This window comes from Palaemon carinicauda, unplaced genomic scaffold, assembly GCF_036898095.1.
Source record: "Palaemon carinicauda isolate YSFRI2023 unplaced genomic scaffold, ASM3689809v2 scaffold25, whole genome shotgun sequence".
Lineage (NCBI taxonomy): Eukaryota > Metazoa > Arthropoda > Malacostraca > Decapoda > Palaemonidae > Palaemon > Palaemon carinicauda.
This window is the reverse complement of record NW_027170138.1, coordinates 554,069-578,075: the sequence shown is the minus strand read 5'-3', so window position 1 is coordinate 578,075 and position 24,007 is coordinate 554,069. Positions and strand designations below refer to the sequence as shown.

Sequence of the window (24,007 nt, the reverse complement as noted above, 5' to 3'; positions counted from 1 at the left end):
AATGTCCAAGTTCTAATTTCTCTATAAAACTGGTGTACTTCAGTATCTTTAACACATGCAGACATTATGTACTTTGGTGGGAAGTAGTCGAGTTGTTTTTGTTTGAGAGCGATCAAGATTATTATAAATATTTTCTACAATGATTAAGTTATTGAATCCTGATCCAGCCCACTGACAGAGCACAGGTATTTACAACTTATCTCCACCTTTGAATTGCAGCTAAAACTGTGGAAGTGGTCTCAATGGAGAACCTGGTTTAAAATAGGAACTTGAGATGAAAAACATCTAAAACTGGTCTCCAAAAGTCTCACACTACCTTGAACAGCTCTCGTAATTACTCATACATAAAGCACAAACAAAATTATAGCGAGGAAGCGGTAGTAAACACGTACGTCTACTAGGGAGACCAGGAGACAAATGGCACCGTCTCAGACTCGGCCACTCCTACACAGTGGTGAGGCAGTTGGTAAGCATACAATGTTATCAGAATCAAACAACTTAAATTTTGCTCATAACTAAATGACTTAGGAGTAAACTCATATATATACTGTATATATGAAGAGGGTTTGAACTTGCATAGGAACAAAATACAATTATGGATTATGTGTCTGGAAGGTTTTTGAAACAACTGCTAAATTCCAAAAGAATTGTTAGTTTATTAATGAAAGAAAACTTCTCAGGTCTTCATCACTGCATATATTTTTTGGGCTGTACACTCAACTTGAATAAAGTCTACATTTTTTTATTATTCCAAACACAATTACTACAAACTTCCTTGTTTGGCATGAATATTGTACTTACATAAACCTATGGGATCAAATTCATAATCATATTATACTATTAGCACCCTATGAAACAAAGTTATTAAATCTCTCTACACTGTCCCTTAGGCTCAAGTAGTCAGTGGATGTCATGCATAGAAGGAAAAGAAGGACTTTTACATATACAGGAGAGAAACCGGAAGGGGAAACGTGCAAGAAATCTTGGGGAAGGATATAAAGTTTACTATGCAAGGGAAAATACAAGGAGAAATGTGGGAGGAATTAATCTACTTTCAGATTTGCAGGAAAATGTCAGAAATCAAGCGTCCCTTAAAGGCGTGGCGAAAAACAGGATGAATTTAGAGGGAAACTACTAGAATACATAGGAAGAGCTCGAAGGAGTGAACTGCAAGTGTTATCTAGGGATAAGAGTTTTTGAAGAAACAATCAGGAAGGTGAAAGATTGATAGAATTAGCAGAAGCTATGAATTGTCATGAATACAGAAGTTTGAGAAAAGGAGAAGTCATTGAGTAACTTATAAAATGGACAAAATGTTTCAAAGATTGACTTTGTGTTAGATAGCCAAGAAAACCATTACGGATTGTAAGATTACAAATAAATCCATAGAACCTCATAAACTGGTAGTGGCAGATTTCAGGCTGAAAGCAATAAGGAAAGGAAAGGCCCCATCCACGAATAGGATCAAAACTTAAAAGCTAAAGGGGGGTATAAGGTACAAGAGTTCAGAGAAGCTTCTTCTATCCTGGCTTGACCTTATTTCTCCGGATCTTGCCCCGAGGAAGAAGTGCATATCACCATCGGGGTCTCCTGAAATGGAAAATCCTACATTAGAGCATTGCTGGACATTTGGAAAATGTTGCTGTTCCACAAAATAGCTTGCAATGGGTAAGAATAATCAAAGACTGGCTTTACTGTTCTGTCAATTTTCTCTGATACTGTACTTCATTATCCATTTTAATCATGTAAGCGCCCTAACTCATTTGAGCAGATTGTAAATTTTCTTAGTTCCAAATAAAGTGTTGAGAGAAGGACCCAGTTTCATTACAACCTCCTTTATCTTAATTTATCCAACGCATCCTTGAAGAGAAAGTATTTAATGCTAATTATTTATCACCGTGAATATGCCAACAGGTTACGAGCCAAGGTTATTGGCAAAACCATTTGATGGCGATGCCAATAATTATGATATACAGGAAGACTCTGTGGCCACAATGCACATCCTCAACTTGCATTCAACATATGATAAAATCGCTGACAAACGGACAAATTACTTTAATTTAACAAGATCAAAACAAACTGTATGACTACCTAACAAACTGTTTTGATAGTCTCTCTCATGGGCTAATAAAACCGGAGGCTTGAGATGACGGAGTAGAAGCTATCAAGTTAATGAGACGATATTACCTTCTTGATATAACACAGAGTTTAAGCTATTTGGAAATTTCCAACCCTTAACCCACAGGGGGTTATTTTTTTCCCAGCACATTTCGCAGTATATTTTTTTTAAATTGCTCTAACAGCCTTAATTTTTGTCATAGAGAGGTCAGGTTGGTCTCATTCTCTTGGAAAATGCCTGAATTTTCTCAAAAAATTATCAAAAATATGAAAAAAAAAAAAAATTTTTATGGCATTTTTTTGCAAGGGCGTACCGGTACGTCCATGAGGGTAAAGGGATGGCTTTTGTGAAACGTACCAGTACGTCCTTTGGGGGTAAAAGGGTTAAACTGATTTACTATTAGACAACGGTGGTTGTACATCACACATTGAAAAGGATGAGCTTAAGTTTGAAACTTTTCACAATTCTTTTAAACCCCCGAGATCATTTTACAGAAGTAGCAAATGGTTAGAAGTAACAGGGAACTGCACAAGGAATAGGAAATGTAAAAGATGTTACCCTGAAGATGAACAGGGGAATGCTAAGAACGTTGCACTTATGGTTGCCTTGTGCATACCAGGTTTAAAACAAGGTATATGTTTTTCATGTTGAAGAGGCTGGTATAAGTCTCTTTTTTAATACTTTATTTATGAAGGCTCTATTTTAATGTTGTTACTGTTCCTAACACATTATATTTTAATTGTTCATTTCTTCTCTTGTAGTTTATTTCCTTATTCCCTTTCCTCACTAGGCTTGTAATCTAGAATTGTAGATTAGCTAGTAATAATAATAATAATAATACACACACATAGACATATATACCAAAGGCACTTCCCCCAATTTTGGGGGGTAGCCGATATCAACAATGAAACAAAACAAAAAGGGGACCTCTACTCTCTACGTTCCTTCAGCCTAACCAGGGACTCAACCGAGTTCAGCTGGTACTGCTAGGGTGCCACAGCCCAACCTCCCACATTATCCACCACAGATGAAGCTTCATAATGCTGAATCCCCTACTGCTGCTACCGCGGTCATCAAAGGCACCGGAGGAAGCAGCAGGGCTTACCGGAACTGCGTCACAATCGCTCGCCATTCATTCCTATTTCTAGCACGCTCTCTTGCCTCTCTCACATCTATCCTCCTATCACCCAGAGCTTTCTTCACACCATCCATCCACCCAAACCTTGGCCTTCCTCTTGTACTTCTCCCATCAACTCTTGCATTCATCACCTTCTTTACCAGACATCGACAAATAATAATAATAATAATAATAATAACACTGTATCAGTGTGGAAAACCTATACAAAATGGACACACATATTATAAAACTTTCCACCCAAAGGCAGTAGGCTTACCACTGAAGATCGAATTGTCCAACAATTGAAAAGAACATGTTATCTCATCTGCCATGAAGTATAGGGCATTGTCAGTGTCCCTTGTCTCTGCCATTCATGACCATCCCTTGAGCCTTCAAATCCATACCAAGTGGAAAGTAACCACAGGGCCACTTTCAAGCCCAGCTTTATGTTTTGCCAGCAATGATTACTAGAATTCGCCATTTCCTCTGCATGGTAGACATGGCTACCAACAGAACCGAGAGGGTATGATAAAAGACTGGACTGACCTACACGAGATATTCGGGGGATACTAGTCAGTAGCATATTATTACTACTACTAGCTAAGCTACAACCCTAGCTACAAAAACAGGATGCTACCAGTCCGAGGGATTTAACAGGGAAGAATAGCTAAGTGAGGAAAGGAAATAAACAAACTACAATTGAGAAGTTATAAACAATTAAAATATTTTAACCCTTTTACCCCCAGGCTATTTGGAAATTTCCAACCCTTAACCCCCAGAGAGTTATTGATTTCCCAGCACATTTTGCAGTATATTTTTTTTAAATTGCTCTAACAGCCTTAATTTTTGTCAAAGAGAGGTCAGGTTGGTCTCATTCTCTTGGAAAATGCCTGCATTTTCTCAAAATATTATCCAAATTAAAAAAAAAAATTTGTATAGCATTTTTTTGCAAGGACGTACCGGTACGTCCATGGGGGTAAAAGGGTTAACAGGGAAGAATAGCTAAGTGAGGAAAGGAAATAAACAAACTACAATTGAGAAGTTATAAACAATTAAAATATTTTAAGAACAGTAGAGCACTAAAATATATCTTTCATATATAAACTATAACAACTTGAAAAATAACATGCGAAAGAGAAATGATAGAAAAGTGTACCCTCAAGCAAGAGAATCTAGCCCAAGAGAGTAGGTTTTATACTGTGGAGTTAATGTTTCCATTATTTATAAACGTCTAAATATTTATATAGATGTGCACACACAGATTCAACACTTCCCACCCCCTCCCCCTTTCCTAACTATAACCAGCTGGTTTCGCAATTTGTGGGAGATTGTGGTTTCCAAGTGTACCTCTCGGATTACCACCTCTCACCTGGGTATGACTATTTCACATGAAAAACGTAATGATATTAAATGATGATAACTATTTTAAACATACTTCAATCTGTAACTAATGCTTTGAAAGCCCAATTTAAGAATCGGTAAAAAAAAAGTGGATTTTGACGAAGGAAAAATCTATTGCTGGGCTCGACCTGTGTCGCCCAGAGAAATGCTCCTTAAAGCACCATTTCTAAGGTATAAATACTGCTAAATATACACACATACCAAGGCACTTCCCCCAATTTTGGGGGGTAGCCGACATCAACAAATGAAACAAAAACAAAAAGGGGACCTCTACTCTCTACGTTCCTCCAGCCTGACAAGGGACTCAACCGAGTTCAGCTGGTACTGCTAAGGTGCCACAGCCCAACCTCCCCCGTTATCCATCACAGATGAAGCTTCATAATGCTGAATCCCCTACTGCTGCTACCTCCGCGTTCATCTAAGGCACCGGAGGAAGCAGCAGGGCCTACCGGAACTGCTAAATATACCAGAGAAAAAAGTTGCATGGAATGCCAGGAATAAAATTTTACCCAACTCGCTCACTCTGAGTGTTGGTATAGTAACTGGGGCGTGTTAGAACCACGACCAGAGGTCCCTCACCAGTTAGTCCTCTCCTTCCTCAATATCTCCTTCCGTTCCGGAAGGGCCGGGATAATTTGAGAATCGTATCTATAAAGTACGAGAGGAAGGCCAAGGTTTGGGTGGATGGATGGAGTGAAGGAAGCTCTGGGTGATAGGAGGATATATGTGAGACAGGCAAGAGAGCGTGCTAGAAATAGGAATGAATGGCGAGCAATTGTGACGCAGTTCCAGTAGGCCCTGCTGCTGCCTCCGATGCCTTAGATGACCGCGGAGGTAGCAGCAGTAGGGGATTCAGCATTATGAAGCTTCATCTGTGGTGGATAATGTGGGAGGGTGGGCTCTGGCACCCTAGCAGTACCATCTGAACTCGGTTGGGTCCCTTGTTAGGCTGGGAGGAACGTAGAGAGTAGAGGTCCCCTTTTTGTTTCTGTTTCATTTGTTGATGTCGGCTACCCCCAAAATAGGGGGAAGTGCCTTGGTATATGTATGTTTGTATGATTCTTTGATCAGATTCAGATATGCTATTAAAAATTAGTAAAAACAAAAATGCTTCAGCGAGATATTTTGCGTCTAAGGCATACCTACTGCTACATGTGGCACTCACCTTTAACCTGTAGTTGAAAAGATCAGATTCCTGGCATTTCCTGTCGGTTCCCTCTTTGACCGCTGATTTGCAGGGCACCTGTCAATCACAATACCAAATTAGTTACAGAACTTAATAAACAGTAAACTAACTAATAAAATTTATATCAAAGTCATACGGACAAGTCTCTAAGTCTCCCCACATACAAAAAAAAGTCACTAATTCAATATAGTATATTCAACAGCAAACTCCAAAATAGGTTTAGTGTTTCGATAACATTACACAGGAGGTTACACAATGTGTATTTTGTAAACATCCAATAGCTAAATTTATAAACCATAGAGTCAATTATTACTCAATTATAATAGCTGAGGCCGGTGGATTGGACAACTTGGCCAAAGGGAAGCCAGTAAAAAGAAAATCACTTAACCCTTTAACCTCCAAAGGTCGTACTGGTACGTTTCACAAAACTCATCCCTTTACCCCCATGAACGTACCGGTACGATCTTGCAAAAAAAATGCTATAAAATCTTTTTTTCATATTTTAGATAATTTTTTGAAAAAATTCAGGCATTTTCCAAGAGAATGAGACCAACCTGACCTCTCTATGACAAAAATTAAGGTTGTTAGAGCAATTTGAAAAAAAAATATACTGCAAAATGTGCTGGGAAAAAAATAACCCCCTGGGGGTTAAGGGTTGGAAATTTCCAAATAGCCTGGGGGTTAAAGGGTTAACAACTAAATTATAAACCTTTCTGTTTTGCAGTTAAAGGGAAAGATATGACTTTACTGAACTATACAAGTACAAGTTATGCAGGATACTCCCAATCTTGGGCATCCGACATCTTGCACTAGAGCGGAGAAAAAACACCGAAAAACACAGCCAAAAAATCAGAACAAGCGGAAGCGATGATGCTACGAAAAGGAGTGACGTAGTTGGCGTGGGTTGAGATGGTGGTAGTAGCATTCAGTGGTGGGTGTTGAACGGCACCTCGCTGTAACGGGGATATCGAGGAGGAGATATCTAAATGGAGTGAGACCTCTGGTTGTGATTTATCACGCCCCAGTATTATACCGACACCTTATATAGGTGAGCGAGCTGGGTTCAACCCTGGCATTCCTATGCAACTTTTTTCTCTGGTAATTCATCGCAGTTATATACCTTAGAAATGATGTAAAAGGAGCATTTCACGGAGCGGCACAGGTCTCTCGCCCAGAAATAGATTTTTCCTTCGTCAAAATCCCTTTTTTACTGCGAACTTCTCCGATGATAAGACCATTGCCTTATAGAACTTTTATCTTATTATTGGGTTGTTTACCAAGACTTAGAGTAAAATATTTTACTCCCTTAGGTTTGGACCAACGATCTTTCAGGAACAAAGAATAAAGTTGCGTTCACACAGGCAACAATAATTTGTGAGACGACTTCTCAAGTTTAATCATTCCTTGTTGCTGTCAGTTTCTTCTGAGCCCTTAGTAAATGTCCTTTGAAAACAGTAGGACTTGAATTCAAAAAAGCAATGACACCTTGGTCCATATGCTCCAAATAATTATTATTATTATAATTATCATTATCACTAGTTAAGCTACAACCCTACTTAGAAAAGCAGGAAAAGCAGGATACTATAAGACCTGGGGAGCTAATAGCAAAAAATAGCCCAGTGAGGAGAGGAAACGAGGAAATAATGAACAACTAAAATAAAATATTCTAAGAACAGTAACAACATTAAATAGATCTTGCATATACAAACTATAAAAAGTTAAAAAAATTAAGGGGAAGAGAAAAAAGATTGAATAGTGTAACCGAGTCTACCCTGAAGCAAGAGAACTCTATTCCGAAACAGCAGAAGACTGGTACAGAGGCTATAGCAGTACCCAAGACTAAAGAACAATGGTTTGATTTTGGAGTGTCCTTCTCCTAGAAGAGATACTAAAGATAGCTAACGAGTCTCTTCTACCCTTACTAAGGGAAAGCGGCCACTGAACAATTAATAGTGAAGGAGTTAACCCCCTGGAGAGAAGAATTGTATGGTAATCTCAATGTTGTCAGGTGCATGAGGGAAGAGAAGAATGTAGAAAAAATAGGCCACACTATCTGGTGTATTATGTACAGGTGATGAATGCAAGAGTTGATGGGAGAAGTACAAGAGGAAGGCCAAGGTTTGGGTGGATGGATGGAGTGAAGAAAGCTCTGGGTGATAGGAGGATAGATGTGAGAGAGGCAAGAGTGTGCTAGAAATAGGAATGAATGGCGAGCGATTGTGATGCAGTTCCGGTAGGCCCTGCTGCTTCCTCCGGTGCCTTAGATGACCGCGGAGGTAGCAGCAGTAGGGGATTCAGCATTATGAAGCTTCATCTGTGGTGGATAATGGGGGAGGGTGGGCTGTGGCACCCTAGCAGTACCAGCTGAATTCAGTTGAGTTCCTTGTTAGGCTGGGAGGAACGTAGAGAGTAGAGGTCCCCTTTTTGTTTTTGTTTCATTTGTTGATGTCGGCTAAACCCCAAAATTGGGGGAAGTGCCTTGGTATATGTATGTATGTACAGGGAAAGGAGAAATGAGCTGTAACCAGAGAGAGGGATCCACTCGTGTCTGGCTAGCCAATGGACTCAAGTGAGCAGGTGAGCAGGAGCATTGTCCAGTACTAAAACTTTTAAACAAACCCTTGGAAACATAACACTGTCAGACTTCTGGTAAAATAAAGGTGTGTAAAGCAATCTAAAAAAAAATGGCGTGTCACTCAAGCCTTCTTGTTAAATCTCTAGATGACAAGCAGTTGTCTCTTATATTATACCCCCTGGATCCTCTGCCTGATACACCAGCAAGGGTTTCAGCTGTAAGAATCAAGTCAATCTCTCCTTATATAGTTAAGGCTTGACATATGCAGCCAAAATAACCAGGTCTCATTCACATTAAAAACCTGCTCGTCAAGGTAACCACCTTTCCTTAATAATACAAGTCAGCACAATAGTATATCGTAGGTTCTCTGTTTACAACAGTTTCGTCTTGCGATGCTTAGCGGATATGACGTCTCTCCCAGAAGACAGGAAGAAAATGTGTTTCAACCTCCACTGATTACATCAGCTATACAAATGGCTGGAATAGTTTTCGTAAATGTGATATTTATATAAATAGTACTTAAATAGTTAACCCCTTTCCGAGTGGGAATACGTTCACATGGTGATAAAGTTTGTATATCACTATGATCATCAAACCTGTACTAGTCTGGGACACCCCTACTTGGTTGGTTTGGTGTGAGCAATCACACAAAAATCTCACACCCTCACCTATACCGCAGTGGCCAGCGTGGTGAAGACAACTGGCAAAACTCATTGATATGTGCGAGGCCTTTGTCATGCAGTGGACTAAAAACAGCTGCAATTATTGTTGTTGTTGTTATAAATAGCTAATAAAACCAATGTTATGAAATGTCACAGGAAATACAATTACAGTAAAGGCAAAACTTAAGAGGCAAATTTCAAAAACATCAACTGCATTATTACAGGTACAAAGTATCAAAATGGGGAAATCTATGAAGGGTTAGTCAAAAATTCCATCTCATACTTTTAAGATTTTGACAATTGCCCCTCGTCCCAAATACAGTACGTGACATTTCTTTTTCATTTCAGCAACACGCGCTTGTGAAAAATACAAATTTTCACTGTTAATATTACAGGTAGTAGGTTGGCCAAGGCACCAGCCACCCGTTCATACTAACTAGAGAGTTACAGGGTCCTTTGACTGGCCAGACAGTACTACATTGAATCTCGTTCTGGTTACGGCTCAGTTTTCCTTTGCCGACACGTACACCGAATAGCTTGGAATATTCTTTCCACAGTCTCCTCGGTACTCATACACATGACAACACTAAGCTAAACAAACAATTCTTCTTTGCTCAAAGGGTTAATTTCTGTATTGTAATTGTTCAGTAGCTACTTTCCACTTACTAAGGGTAGAAGAGAAAGGAGCTCTTCTAGGCCACTCCAAAATCAAACCATTGTTCTCTAGTCTTGGGTAGTGCCAAAGCCTCTGTACCATGGTGTTTCACTGTCTTTGATTGGAGTTCTCTTGCTTTGGGGAACACTGAGGCACACCATTCTATCCGTTTCCTTATTTCCTTTCTTCACTGGGTTATTCTCCCTATTGGAACCATTGGGCTTATAACATCCTACTTTTCCAGCTGGGGTTCTAGCTTAGCTAGTAATAGTAATATTAACCCTTTTACCCCCAGGCTATTTAGAAATTTCCAACCCTTAACCCCCAGGGGGTTATTTTTTCCCCAGCACATTTTGCAGTATATATATTTTTTTTTAAATTGCTCGAACAGCCTTAATTTTTGTCAGAAAGGGGTCAGGTTAGTCTCATTCTCTTGGAAAATGCCAGAATTTTCTAAAAAAAATTATCAAAAATATGAAAAAAAAAAAATTGGAAGAAACTAAACAATGTTGAATTTAAATTTGACTTAGTTTTTTGTACCTCATTTAGGGGTTATGATTGATTGGTGGTGGAGGAGGAGGAGGAGGAGGAGGAGGAGGAGGAGGAGGAGGAGGGGAGAGAGAGAGAGATACAATATTTTTTTTCTAATAACTAGTTCAAATATGATTTACTGTGCATTGACGATGTGGATAATTTTCCATGATCAGACCTCTAACCCAGGTACTATAGTCCATTTCTTTTAGCGATGCATATTTGCACCGACTCGCGGCGGTGCCCTTTTAGCTCGGAAAAGTTTCCTGATCGCTGATTGGTTAGAATGATCTTGTCAAACCAATCAGCGATCAGGAAACTTTTCCGAGCTAAAAGGGCACCGTTGCGAGTCGGTGCAAATATCATTCGCAAAAAAAAATGGACTATAGCTTCCTCCTTTGTTACTTTTTAAAAGGGGCGTTTTTTACAATTAAATGAAAAATGTTATTTTTATTAGTAAAATAAATTTTTGAATATACTTACCCGATAATCATATAGCTGTCAACTCCGTTGCCCGACAGAATTCTATGGAGGGATACGCCAGCTATCACAATACTAGAAGGGGGTGTAATTACCAGCGCCACCTGTGGCCAGGTACTATAGTACTTCTTGTTGACACCTCCTCAATTATTCCTCGGTCCACTGGTTCTCTATGGGGAGGAAGGGAGGGTCGATTAAATCATGATTATCGGGTAAGTATATTCAAAAATTTATTTTACTAATAAAAATAACATTTTTCAATATTAAACTTACCCGATAATCATGTAGCTGATTCACACCCAGGGGGGTGGGTGAAAAACCAGTGTACAAGACTAAAGGATAGCTAAGTATCCCGTATTTCATATAATCAGTTATCCACAATAACAATGAAATAATAATAAGTACCTGGTAAGGAAGTCGACTTGAACCGTTACTCTGCCTTTAATAAGATCGTCTTCCTTACTGAGCGCAGCGTTCCTCTTGGGAGGCTGAATCAACTCAAAGGTGCTAAAGTATACAGGGCTGCAACCCATACTAAAGGACCTCATCACAACCTTTAACCTCGGCGCTTCTCAAGAAAGAATTGACCACCCGCCAAATCAACAAGGATGTGGAAGGCTTCTTAGCCAACCGTACAACCCATAAAAAGTATTCAAGAGAAAGGTTAAAAGGTTATGGGATTATGGGAATGCAGTGGCTGAGCCCTCGCCTACTACTGCATTCGTTGCTACGAATGGTCCCAGGGTGTAGCAGTACTCGTAAAGAGACTGGACATCTTTGAGATAGAATGATGCGAACACTGAATTGCTTCTCCAATAGGTTGCATCCATAACACTCTGCAGAGAATGGTTCTGTTTGAAGGCCACTGAAGTAGCCACAGCTCCCACTTCATGTGTCCTTACCTTCAGCAAAGCAAGGTCTTCTTCCTTCAGATGAGAATGTTTTTCTCTAATCAGAAGCCTGAATAGTAAGAAACTGAGTTCTTAGAACTTGGAAAAGAAGGTTTCTTGATAGCACACTATAAGGCTTCTGATTGTCCTTGTAAAGGTTAAGACCTTTTTAGATAGTACCTAAGAGCTCTAACTGGGCAAAGTACTCTCTTCAGATCATTCCCCACCAAGTTGGACAGGCTTGGGATCTCGAACGACTTAGGCCAAGGACGTGAAGGAAGCTCGTTTAGCAAAAACCGAGCTGCAAGGAACATGTAGCCGTTTCAGATGTGAAAACAATGATCCTGCTGAAGGCGTGGATCTCACTTACTCTTTTAGCTGTTGTCAAGCACACGAGGAAAAGAGTTTTTAATGTGAGGTCCTAAAAAGAGGCTGATTGGAGAGGTTCAAATCTTGATGACATAAGGAACCTTAGGACCACGTCTAGATTCCAGCCTGGAGTGGACAACCGACGTTCCTTTGAGGTCTCAAAAGACCTAGGGAGGTCCTGTAGATCTTTGTTGGTGGAAAGATCCAAGCCTCTGTGGCGGAAAACCGCTGCCAACATACTTCTGTAACCCTTGAGAGTAGGAGCTGAAAGGGATCTTACTTTCCTTAGATATAACAGGAAGTCAGCAATCTGGGTTACAGTGGTACTGGTTGAGGAAACTGCATTGGTCTTGTACCAGCTACGGAAGACTTCCCTTTGAGACTGATAGATTCTGAGAGTGGATGTTCTCCTTGCTTTGGCAATCGCTCTGGCTGCCTCCTTCGAAAAGCCCCTAGCTCTTGAGAGTCTTTCGAAAGTCTGAAGGCAGTCAGACGAAGAGCGTGGAGGATTGGGTGTACCTTCTTTACGTGAGGTAGACTTAGAAGGTTCACTCCTAGAGGAAGAGTCCTGGGAATGTCGACCAGCCATTGCAGTACCTCTAAGAACCATTCTCTCGCGGACCAGAGCGGAGCCAACCAACGTCAGCCGTGTCCCTTTGTGAGAGGAGAACTTCTGAAGTACCCTGTTGACAATCTAGAACGGCGGGAATGCATACAGGCCGAGATGGAACCAATCCAGCAGAAAAGCATCCACGTGAACTGCTGCTGGGTCTGGAATCGGAGAACAATACAACAGGAGTCTCTAGGTTATCGAGGTAGCGAACAGATCTATGGTTGGCTGACCCCACAGGGCCCAAAGTCTGTTGCAAATATTCTTGAGAAGGGTCCACTCTGTGGGGATAACCTGACCCTTCCGTCTGAGGTGATCTGCCATGACATTCATACCGCCCTGAATGAACCTCGTTACCAGTTAGCTTTCGATCTTTAGACCAGATGAGTAGGTCCCTTGCGATCTAGAACAACTTCCACGAAAGAGTCCCTCCCTGCTTGAAGATGTAAGCCAGGGCTGTGGTGTTGTCAGAGTCCACCTCCACCACTTTGTTAAGCTGGAGGGACTTGAAGTTTATCAAGGCCAGAATAACCGCCAACAACTCATTGCAATTGATGTGAAGTGTCCTTTGCTCCTGATTCCATGTTCCCGAGCATTCTTGTCCGTCCAAAGTCGCACCCCAGCCCGTGTCTGATGCGTCCGAGAGGAGACGGCGGTCGTGTTTCTGAACAGCCAAGGGTAGACTTCCTTGAGAAGAAAGCTGTTCTTACACCACACGAGAGAAGACCTCCTCTCTTCGGAAAACAGGAACTGAGACCGTCTCTAGCGTCATGTCCTTTATCCAGTGAGCAGCTAGATGATACTGAAGTGGGGGGAGGTGGAGTCTCCCTAACACGATGAACAGGGCCAGAGATGAAAGTGTCCCTGTTAGACTCATCCACTACCTGACTGAGCATCGGTTCCTTCTCAGCATGCTCTGGATGCATTCTAGGGCTTGGAAGATCCTTGGGGCCGACGGAAAAGTCCGAAAAGCTCGACTCTGAAGATCCATACCCAAGGAGACAATGGTCTGGGATGGAACGAGCTGAGACTCCTCAAAATTGACCAGGAGGCCCAGTTCCTTGGTCAGATCCATAGTCCATTTGAAAATCTCCAGACAGCGACGACTTGTGGGAGCTCTTAAAAGCCAGTCGTCTGACGGAGCCGGACACAAGATCATGGTACTGCTGCACAGTCTGTGAACTGTCAATCATGGGCAAGCGAGGAAGTACAGCGACAACCCGAATCTGTCTAGACTGTCTGGGTCGTACAGACAACTCCTTATCGGGTTGCTGAGGTTGCCGCACTGCGTCACAACAAGTCACCTCTGTTGGTTGTTGAACGTCTTCCCCGTGACACATTGACTCCGTAAACAAAAAATCCTCTAACAAGGACTAAGCTTGGACTGCATGTCTTGCAACACAGCTCAAGGTCTATGGGAGCAGGTGTGGTAACAGACGGGATTAGCGACTGAAGTGGAACCATTACCTTCCCTGGAAGCATGTTATGCTTAAATAAAAGACCATAAGAGGCTATGCAGCTAAAGGCTCCCTCCAAATGACAGAGTCCTCAAGGGAATATCAGAAGGAGGGAGAAAAGAACTTTCTCATCTACAGGGACCATATCCTAAAAAAGCTAAGTTCTCTCAGTGAGGGTTCACTGGTGCAAAAGCAGCAGACTAGAAGGCAACGTTATGAAACTGCTTGACAGTCTAGTGAGTTGGCAACAACCAAAGATGTGTGACTGAGAAGCATGCGGTAAGGTATGCAGAGCATGTTGTATGCAGAGTATGCTGTATGCAGAGCATGCTGTATGTAGAGCATGTTGTATGCAGAGCATGCTGAATGCAGAGCATGCTGTATGCAGAGCATGTTGTATGCAGAGCATGCTGAAAGCAGAGCATGCTGTATGCAGAGCATGTTGTATGCAGAGCATGCTGTATGCAGAGCATTCTGTATGTAGAGCATGTTGTATGCAGAGCATGCTGAATGCAGAGCATGCTGTATGTAGAGCATGCTGTAAGGTAAGCAGAGCGTGTGCATGGCGTTTAACATTTCTCAGAAATTCCATGACCAGTGCTAGAGTGCTTTATGCATGCTTGCATGGGGTTTAAATATCAACATAATATTTACCCTACATTCATAACTCATGATTCATATTTTTGCCATATTCTGCGATATGTTAAAAATATATTGCAAGGAATACAAATATATTTTTATAAGTAATACAAATAACCTCCATTATCATAAGGTTTGAAAATGGAGGTAAGATATGTTGAACAGCAGAGTCAGAACGAGCTGGAACAACAATAGTTGTGGTTTCCTCTTCAAGACTCTGTTGAGGGAACACCTGAGGCTCAGTCTGCAAAGGCTGATCAAAGGAAGTAGCAGAAGGTAGGCGCATGGGTGGAGGAGGCTGACTCCTGGCATGAGTGGCTGAACCCAAGGGTTGCGTTTGCTGAGCGGTTGGCGGAAGCGGAGTAGCAAGTTCCTGTTCCTGTGGTGTGAGCGGAGCGCGAGGAGGTAGAGGCTGCGCAGAACAAGGTAAATGTCTCGCAAGCTGAGGCTCCTGAGGCGCAAGGCTAAGGTGTAGTGGTACTTGCCTTGTGGAGAGTTGAGCTCGCTGCAGCAAGAGCTGAGGAGACTGACTCAAGGACGGGAGAGGTTGTTGTACCTCAACCGAGTGTTGCATCACTGGTGGAGCAGCAAGTGGAGGCGGAGGAAGAGAGGTATAATCCTCCTGATCCCATTGTAAAGGTTGCCTTAAAGAAGGCGGAGGCTGAACACCACTGGGAACAGCAAACTCAGAACGTGGCTCAACATCGTACGCCTGGCAGGTGGTACTGCGATCAGGCGGAGCGAGCGTAGGCGGGGGGAGTGTAGGCGGAGGCGGAGGCGCAACACTCTCAGCCCGACACTCACGCATCAAGTCCGAAAGCTGTGCTTGCATGGACTGTAGTAGAGTGCACAACATCGTACGCCTGGCAGGTGGTACTGCGATCAGGCGGAGCGAGCGTAGGCGGAGGGGGTGTAGGCGGAGGCGCAACACTCTCAGTCCGACACTCACGCATCAAGTCCGAAAGCTGTGCTTGCATGGACTGTAGAGTCCACTTGGGGTCGGCAGACACTAAGGTCTGCTGAGGTAAAGCCTTAACAGCAGAGATCTGTTGCGGCAGAACCTTACTCCTCTTAGGCGGAGTGCATTCAACTGATGACTGAGGAGAGTCAGAGCTAACCCAATGACTGCATCCGGGTTGTTGAACTCTAACTTCGTACGTCTGGCATAGGTCTGGAATTTACGTTTAAGAGGTCTTGAGACCTGAGACCAGCGTTTTCTCCCCTATATTTCTTCTGCAGACGAGCAAAATAAGGGCTCAATCGTCTGCGGGTGGGAGTGACGGTCTCGGTAAGACACGCCCACAACCACCGAGGATACTTCTGTGCGCCGATCAAGGCCTGCTGAACCCTTTTGTCCTTCGACATTGCTTCTCCCCTGGGCTTGGGAGCTTGCAAGAGGTCCCGGACTGGGAGGACGACTGGCGCGCACAGAAGTACCCTCACGCACAACACTGACACTTTGCGCTAATCACTTATCACTTTGATTTTCTGTTTGCACTTATTTCACTGAACTCGAAACTTTAAGTGGTTTGTACCTGAAACACGCAATTCTATCCTTTCTCAAAAGTTAGTAATTGCGAAAACAGAATTACAATGTAACAGAAAAATCTAATGAAAGATAATAATTCAGTGGCTGGAAAGAGACTAAACACTAGATCACTCTAGAAACGTTTACTTTCTTCCCCTAAAGAGACTAGGGAGAAGAGCAAAGACGATAACAACGTTACTCGTACGCCTGGCAGGCTTGAATGAAACGTTTATCCTCCTCTTTCTCCCTCCGTCTCTATCTCTCTCTCTCTCTCTCTCTCTCTTGACTTAGAACCTGAGAGAAGAGCCCAATCATATATATCGTTAAAACATTATTGTTAAAGGAAAAAACTGAAATATTTCCCAAAATGAAAAGTTCCTTTATTAGGATCAAAACCATTAAGTTAAGAAAGAATGAACAAAACGCTAGACACGGTTACTCTTACTGCAACGTGAAACCGTGAAAAGTCTATCTCTATCGTAACGATAGAGTGCAAGTTGAACGTTCTGAACGTCAACAACTGCAGAGACAACAAAACGTTAGTTCAACTTTGAAAACAGTACTAGACTATCAAAGAAATTCTTTCAAAGACATTAAAATAGCATAATATGTTAACAGGTAAAACCGAAATGACGGGCTCAATGTTAATTAACTTCGGTACCAAGAAAAGACCGCCTACTATTAGGAAGGTCGAATATAAACAAATATAAAAATTAATTTTAATAAGTTTATAATAAAAGGAAGTTAATCGAAGAGGCCTATAAGAGGCGGAGAGATATAAAATAAATCTATAACTTTTGTTAAGCAAAATTAAGAAAGAGAGTCTATGCTCTCTTAGACACCAACACTTCCGTCTAAGGGAAGGGTCGGCCATTGAAAGGTGAAAGAGAGTTCATACTCTCTTCGTCACCATAATTAATCAAATTAATTCCAAAAGCTAACTAAGCTAATATAGAAGTTTCCAGTAAAGCGACAGCCGAAATCAAAGAGAAATACTTCACCAAAGTCGTGAAAATACTCCAAGAACATAAGCGTATCCCAGAACGTCTTGCCGGAAGCACGACAGAGGAATAATTGAGGAGGTGTCAACAAGAAGTACTTGAGTACCTGGCCACAGGTGGCGCTGGTAATTACACCCCCTTCTAGTATTGTGATAGCTGGCGTATCCCTCCATAGAATTCTGTCGGGCAACGGAGTTGACAGCTACATGATTATCGGGTAAGTTTAATATTGAAAAATAATCCTTGTCTCTTACCTTGAAATTGATATAATGTAATCCTAGAGAACTTGGTTTTTGCATTTAAGTCATGCGGTTTCTTGGTGCGTTCTCTATTAGTGTACTTGCTGTTCAGTAGCTCGACTTACTGCAGCAAACTTTCATGATCTGAAAATAATTTAATTCATGGATAAGCATGTCATGAAATACTTCTGGAAACAAGTAAAATCTATTGAATTGAAAAAAAGAAAGCAATGATAAGAAAAATAAAATGTCAGTGCAGTAAGCCAGTCTTTGTACATAAATTTTCCAATGACTAACACTGGAAGGTTATTCACCAATAATAAGATTATACATTAAAAGCATTGATGGCCACTCATAGGACTCCTAACACAGAACTCGTGTAACATAGCCTATGTGTCAAATTTGTTTATGTATATACATAATATCCCCAGAATATAGTCATCATCATCTCCTCCTACGCCTATTGACGCAAAGGGCTTCGGTTAGATTTCGCCAGTCGTCTCTATTTTGACCTTTTAAATCAATACTTACCCATTCATCATCTCCCATCCCACTTCATGCTTCATAGTCCTCAGCCATGTAGGCCTGGGTCTTCCCACTCTTCTTGGGGAGTGCCCGAATATTAATATGGAAGCCATTTTAGTACTTGCTTTCCTGTAAATATCAAAAACAAATCTTCTATTATTTCTATGCACTAAAACATCTAAAAATGGCAATTTACAATTATTCTCTTCTTCAATATGTTATTTTTATTAGTAAAATAAATTTTTGAATATACTTACCCGATAATCATGTAGCTGTCAACTCCGTTGCCCGACAGAATTCTATGGAGGGATACGCCAGCTATCACAATACTAGAAGGGGGTGTACTTACCAGCGCCACCTGTGGCCAGGTACTCAAGTACTTCTTGTTGACACCTCCTCAATTATTCCTCGGTCCACTGGTTCTCTCTGGGGAGGAAGGGAGGGTCGATTAAATCATGATTATCGGGTAAGTATATTCAAAAATTTATTTTACTAATAAAAATAACATTTTTCAATATTAAACTTACCCGATAATCATGTAGCTGATTCACACCCAGGGAGGTGGGTGAAAACCAGTGTACAAGATTAAAGGATAGCTAAGTATCCCATATTTCATATAACAGTTATCTCAAATAACAATGAAATAATAAGTACCTGGTAAGGAAGTCGAATAGAACCGTTACTCTGCCTCTTTATTTAAAGTTCGTCTTCCTTACTGAGCGCAGCGTTCCTCTTGGAGGCTGAATCAACCCAAAGGTGCCAAAGTACACGGGGTTGCAACCAATACTAAAGGACCTCTACCAAACCTTTAACCCAGGCGCTTCTCCAGAATGAATAGACCACCCGCCAAATCCAAGGATGCGGAAGGCTTCTTAGCCTACCGTAACAACCATAAAAACAACAATAAAAGTATTCAAGAGAAAGGTTAAAAAAGGTTATGGGATTAAGGGAATGTAGTGGCTGAGCCCTCACCTACTACTGCACTCGCTGCTACGAATGGTCCCAGGGTGTAGCAGTTCTCGTAAAGAGACTGGACATCTTTCAGATAAAATGATGCAAACACTGACTTGCTCCTCCAATAGGTTGCATCCATTATGCTCTGCAGAGAACGGTTTTTATTAAAGGCCATCGAAGTAGCTACGGCTCTTACTTCGTGGGTCCTTACCTTCAGCAATGCAAGGTCTTCCTCCTTTAAGTGAGAATGTGCTTCTCTGATCAGAAGCCTTATATAATACGAAAGCCCATTCTTGGACATGGGTCTCGAGGGTTTCTTGATGGCACACCATAAGGCTTCTGACTGTCCTCGAATAGGTTTAGACCTCTTAAGATAATATTTGAGAGCTCTGACAGGGCAAAGAACTCTCTCTAGTTCGTTACCTACCATGTTGGAGAGGCTAGGTATTTCGAACGATCTAGGCCAAGGACGTGAAGGAAGCTCGTTCTTTGCTAGGAATCCAAGCTGAAAAGAACATGTTGCAGATTCGGTTGTGAAACCAATGTTCTTGCTGAAGGCATGAACCTCACTGACTCTCTTAGCTGTTGCAAGGCAAACGAGAAAAAGAGTCTTGAGGGTAAGGTCCTTGAAGGAAGCTGACTGGAGAGGTTCGAACCTAGATGACATAAGGAACCTTAAGACTACGTCTAGATTCCAGCCTGGAGTGGAAAGACGACGTTCTTTAGACGTCTCAAAAGACTTAAGAATGTCTTGAAGGTCCTTGTTGGAAGACAGGTCCAAACCTCTGTGGCGGAGAACTGAAGCCAACATACTCCTATATCCTTTAATCGTAGGTGCTGAAAGGGATCTCTCATTCCTAAGATGTAGAAGGAAGTCAGCTATTTGGGTCACAGAGGTATTGGTAAAAGGATATTGAATTGGCTCTACACCAGCTTCGGAAGACCTCCCACTTAGACTGGTAGACTCTACGAGTGGAAACCCTTCTTGCTCTGGCAATCGCACTGGCTGCCTCCTTCGAAAAGCCTCTAGCTCTAGTGAATCTTTCGACAGTCTGAAGGCAGTTAGCCGAAGAGCGTGGAGGTTTGGGTGCAACCTGTATACGTGAGGTTGACGTAGAAGGTCCACTCTTAGAGGTAGAGTCCTGGGGAAGTCGACTAGCCATTGAAGTACCTCTGTGAACCATTCTCTTGCAGGCCAAAGGGGAGCAACCAGCGTCAGCCGTGTCCCTTCGTGCGAGACGAATTTCTGCAGAACTTTGTTTATTATCTTGAACGGTGGGAATGCGTACAGGTCGAGATGGGACCAGTTCAGTAGAAAAGCATCCACATGAACTGCTGCAGGGTCTGGAACAGGGGAACAATACAACGGAAGTCTCTTGGTTATGGAGGTGGCAAACAGATCTATGGTAGGTTGACCCCACAAGGTCCAAAGTCTGTTGCACACACTCTTGTGGAGGGTCCATTCCGTGGGAATGACCTGATTCCTTCTGCTTAGGCGATCTGCTGAGACGTTCATATCGCCCTGAATGAACCTCGTGACCAGAGTGAGGTTTAGACCTCTTGACCAAATGAGGAGGTCCCTTGCGATCTCGTATAGGCTCCTCGAATGGGTCCCTCCTTGCTTGGAGATGTAAGCCAAGGCTGTGGTATTGTCTGAGTTCACCTCCACCACTTTGCCTAGCAGGAGGGACTTGAAGTTCAACAGGGCTAGATGAACTGCTAGCAGCTCCTTGCAGTTGATGTGGAGTAATCCTTGTTCCTCGTTCCACGTTCCCGAGCATTCCCGTCCGTCCAAGGTTGCACCCCAGCCCGAGTCCGATGCATCTGAGAAGAGATGAAGATTGGGGGTCTGAATGGCCAATGATAGACCCTCCTTGAGAAGGAGGTTGTGCTTCCACCACAGGAGAGTGGTCTTCATCTCTTGGTTGATAGGGATAGAGACTGCTTCGAGAGTCGAACCCTTGTCCCAATGAGCTGCAAGATGGAATTGAAGAGGGCGGAGGTGGAGTCTCCCTAGCTCGACAAACAGGGCCAGTGATGAGAGGGTCCCTGTGAGACTCATCCACTGTCTCACTGAGCAACTGCTCCTCTTCAGCATGCTCATGATGCACTCTAGGGCCTGGCTTATCCTGGGGGCCGATGGAAAAGCCCGAAAATCCTGACTCCGAATCTCCATTCCCAGGTACACAATGGATTGGGAGGGAATGAGTTGAGACTTCTCTATATTGACTAATAGACCTAGGTCTCTGATTAAGTCTAAAGTCCAATTGAGATTCTCCAGACAACGACGACTCGTGGAGGCTCTCAACAGCCAGTCGTCTAGGTAGAGGGAGGCTCTGATGTTCGACAAGTGTAGGAATTTTGCTACATTCCTCATCAGATGAGTAAAGACCATAGGAGCTGTGCTTAGGCCAAAACACAGGGCTTGGAATTGATAGACAACCTTTCCGAAAACGAATCTCAGGAAAGGTTGGGAGTCTGGATGAATAGGAACGTGAAAGTATGCATCTTTCAAGTCCAACGAGACCATCCAGTCCTCCTGTCTGACCGCTGCTAAGACCGACTTGGTCGTCTCCATCGTGAACGTCTGCTTGGTGACATACTCGTTGAGAGCGCTGACGTCCAGCACCGGTCTCCAACCTCCTGTCTTCTTGGCCACAAGAAAGAGACGGTTGTAGAAGCCCGGGGATTGATGGTCCCGGACTATAACCACTGCCTTCTTCTGCACAAGTAGCGACACCTCCTGGTGCAATGCTAGCCTCTTGTCCTCTTCTTTGTAGTTGGGAGAGAGGTTGATGGGCGATGTGGTCAGAGGTGGTTTGAGGCAGAATGGAATCCTGTAACCGTTCCTCAGCCAACTGACAGACTGGGCGTCTGCACCTCTCTTCTCCCAGGCTCGCCAGAAGATCTTGAGTCTGGCTCCTACTGTTGTCTGGAGATGCGGAGAGTCAGTTTTTTCCTTTAGATGTCCTGGATCCTTTCCTAGACTTGCTCCTGTGAGAGTCTGGACGGGAGCTACCTCGGCTGGGGGCTCTACCACGAAAGGGCGGTATGAACCTCGTAGCAGGGGTATCAGCCACTGGGGAGCGATAAGTCTTGGGGACTGAGGTAGCAACCTTAGACTTACGAGCCGATGAGGCTACAAGATCGTGTGTATCCTTTTGTATCAGGGCAGCAGACAAGTCCTTAACCAGCTCTTCGGGAAAGAGGAACTTCGAGAGCGGAGCAAAAAGGAGTTGTGACCGTTGGCAAGGTGTAATGCTGGCGGAAAGGAAGGTACACAGTTGTTCCCTTTTCTTCAACACCCCTGATACAAACATCGACGCTAGCTCACCCGATCCATCTCTAATGGCCTTATCCATGCAGGACATTAATAGCATGGCAGAATCTTTGTCCGCAGGAGAGGTTTTCTTGCTGAGGGCCCCCAGGCACCAGTCGAGAAAGTTGAACATTTCAAATGCTCTAAACATCCCTTTCAGTAAGTGATCCAGGTCTGAGAAGGTCCAACAAACCTTCGAGCGCCTCATAGCAGTTCTCCGAGGCGAGTCTACCAGACTTGAGAAGTCAGCCTGGGCAGAGGCAGGTACTCCCAAGCCTGGTGCTTCCCCTGTGGCATACCAAACGCTCGCTTTCGAAGTGAGCTTCGTTGGAGGGAACATGAAGGAAGTCTTGCCAAGGTGTTGTTTAGACTGCAGCCACTCCCCTAAGATCCTTAATGCCCTCTTAGAGGATCTAGCTAGGACAAGCTTAGTATAGGTGGACTTAGCTTGTTGTACGCCCAGCGAAAACTCAGATGGCGGAGAGCGGGGAATAGCAGAGACAAAGTGGTCTGGGTAAATCTCCCTGAGTAGAGCCAAGACCTTACGAAAATCAATAGACTGTGGAGAAAGCTTGGATTCGTCCACGTCTGATGAGGGATCCAGGTGTGCCTCCTCATCATCCGACACCTCATCACCAGAGTGTAGCGAAGAGATCGGACAAGAATGCTGAACCGCAGAGTCAGAACGGGTAGGAACAATAACAGTGGTTTCCTCTTCAAGTAACTGTTGAGGGAAAACCTGAGGCTCAGACTGCAAAGGCTGAACAACAGACGAAGCAGAAGGAAGGCGCATGGGTGGAGGAGGTTGACTCCTAGCATGAGAGGTAGAACCCAAGGATTGCGCTTGCTGAGCGGTGGACGGAGGCGGAGTAGCAAGTTCCTGTTCCTGTGATATGAGCGGAGCATGATGAGGTTGAGGCTGCGCAGAACAAGGTAAAGTTCTCACAAGCTGAGGCTCCTGAGGCGCAAGTCCAGTGTGTAGAGGAGCTTGCCTTGAGGAGGGTTGAGCTCGCTGCAGCGAGAGCTGAGGAGACTGACTCATGGACGGGAGAGGTTGTTGTACCTCAACCGAGAGTTGCACCACTGGTGGAGCAGCAAGGGGAGGCGGAGGAAGAGTGGAATAATCCTCCTGATCCCAAAGTAAAGGTTGCCTTAAAGAAGGCTGAGGCTGAACACCACTGGGAACAGCGAACTCAGAATGTGGCTCAACATCGTACGCCTGGCAGATGGTGCTGCGACCAGGCGGAGCGAGCGCAGGCGGGGCGAGCGCAGGCGGAGCGAGAGCAGGCGGAGGGAGTGTAGGCGGAGGCGGAGGTGCAACACTCTCAGCCCGACACTCACGCATCAAGTCCGAAAGCTGTGCTTGCATGGACTGAAGAAGAGTCCACTTGGGATCGGTAGAAACGACAGTAGACTGAGGTAAAGCCTTAACAGTCGAGCTCTGTTGTGGCAGAACCTTACTCCTCTTGGGCGGAGTACAGTCGACAGATGACTGAGGCGAGTCAGAGCTGAGCCAATGACTGCAACCTGGCTGAGCACTCGCGGACTGGACTCTACGTTTAAGCGGTCTCGAGACCTGAGACCAACGTTTCTTCCCTGACAGTTGATCAGCGGACGAGATAAAGACGGGCTCAAGCGTCTGCAGGTGGGAGTGACGGTCTTTGGAAGACACGCCCGCAACCACCGAGGATAATTCTGTGCGCCTAACAAGGCCTGCCGAACCCTTATGCCCTTCGACATTGCTTCTCCC

The 24,007-nt window shown here is 43.5% G+C and overlaps 1 long non-coding RNA gene across 2 annotated transcripts in view; it reads right to left on the bottom strand.

Moving 5' to 3' along the window:
- Positions 1-632: 632 nt before the first annotated feature.
- LOC137636203 (uncharacterized) overlaps positions 633-24,007 on the bottom strand; it is a 43,511-nt gene continuing 20,136 nt past the window's right edge. For both annotated transcript variants that reach the window (XR_011042987.1, XR_011042986.1), the window contains exons 2-5: positions 17,991-18,113; positions 17,475-17,603; positions 5,803-5,880; positions 633-1,590 (exon numbers count right to left, since the gene is read on the bottom strand). This is a non-coding gene — a long non-coding RNA (uncharacterized lncRNA). The remainder of the gene's footprint in view (positions 1,591-5,802; positions 5,881-17,474; positions 17,604-17,990; positions 18,114-24,007) is intronic.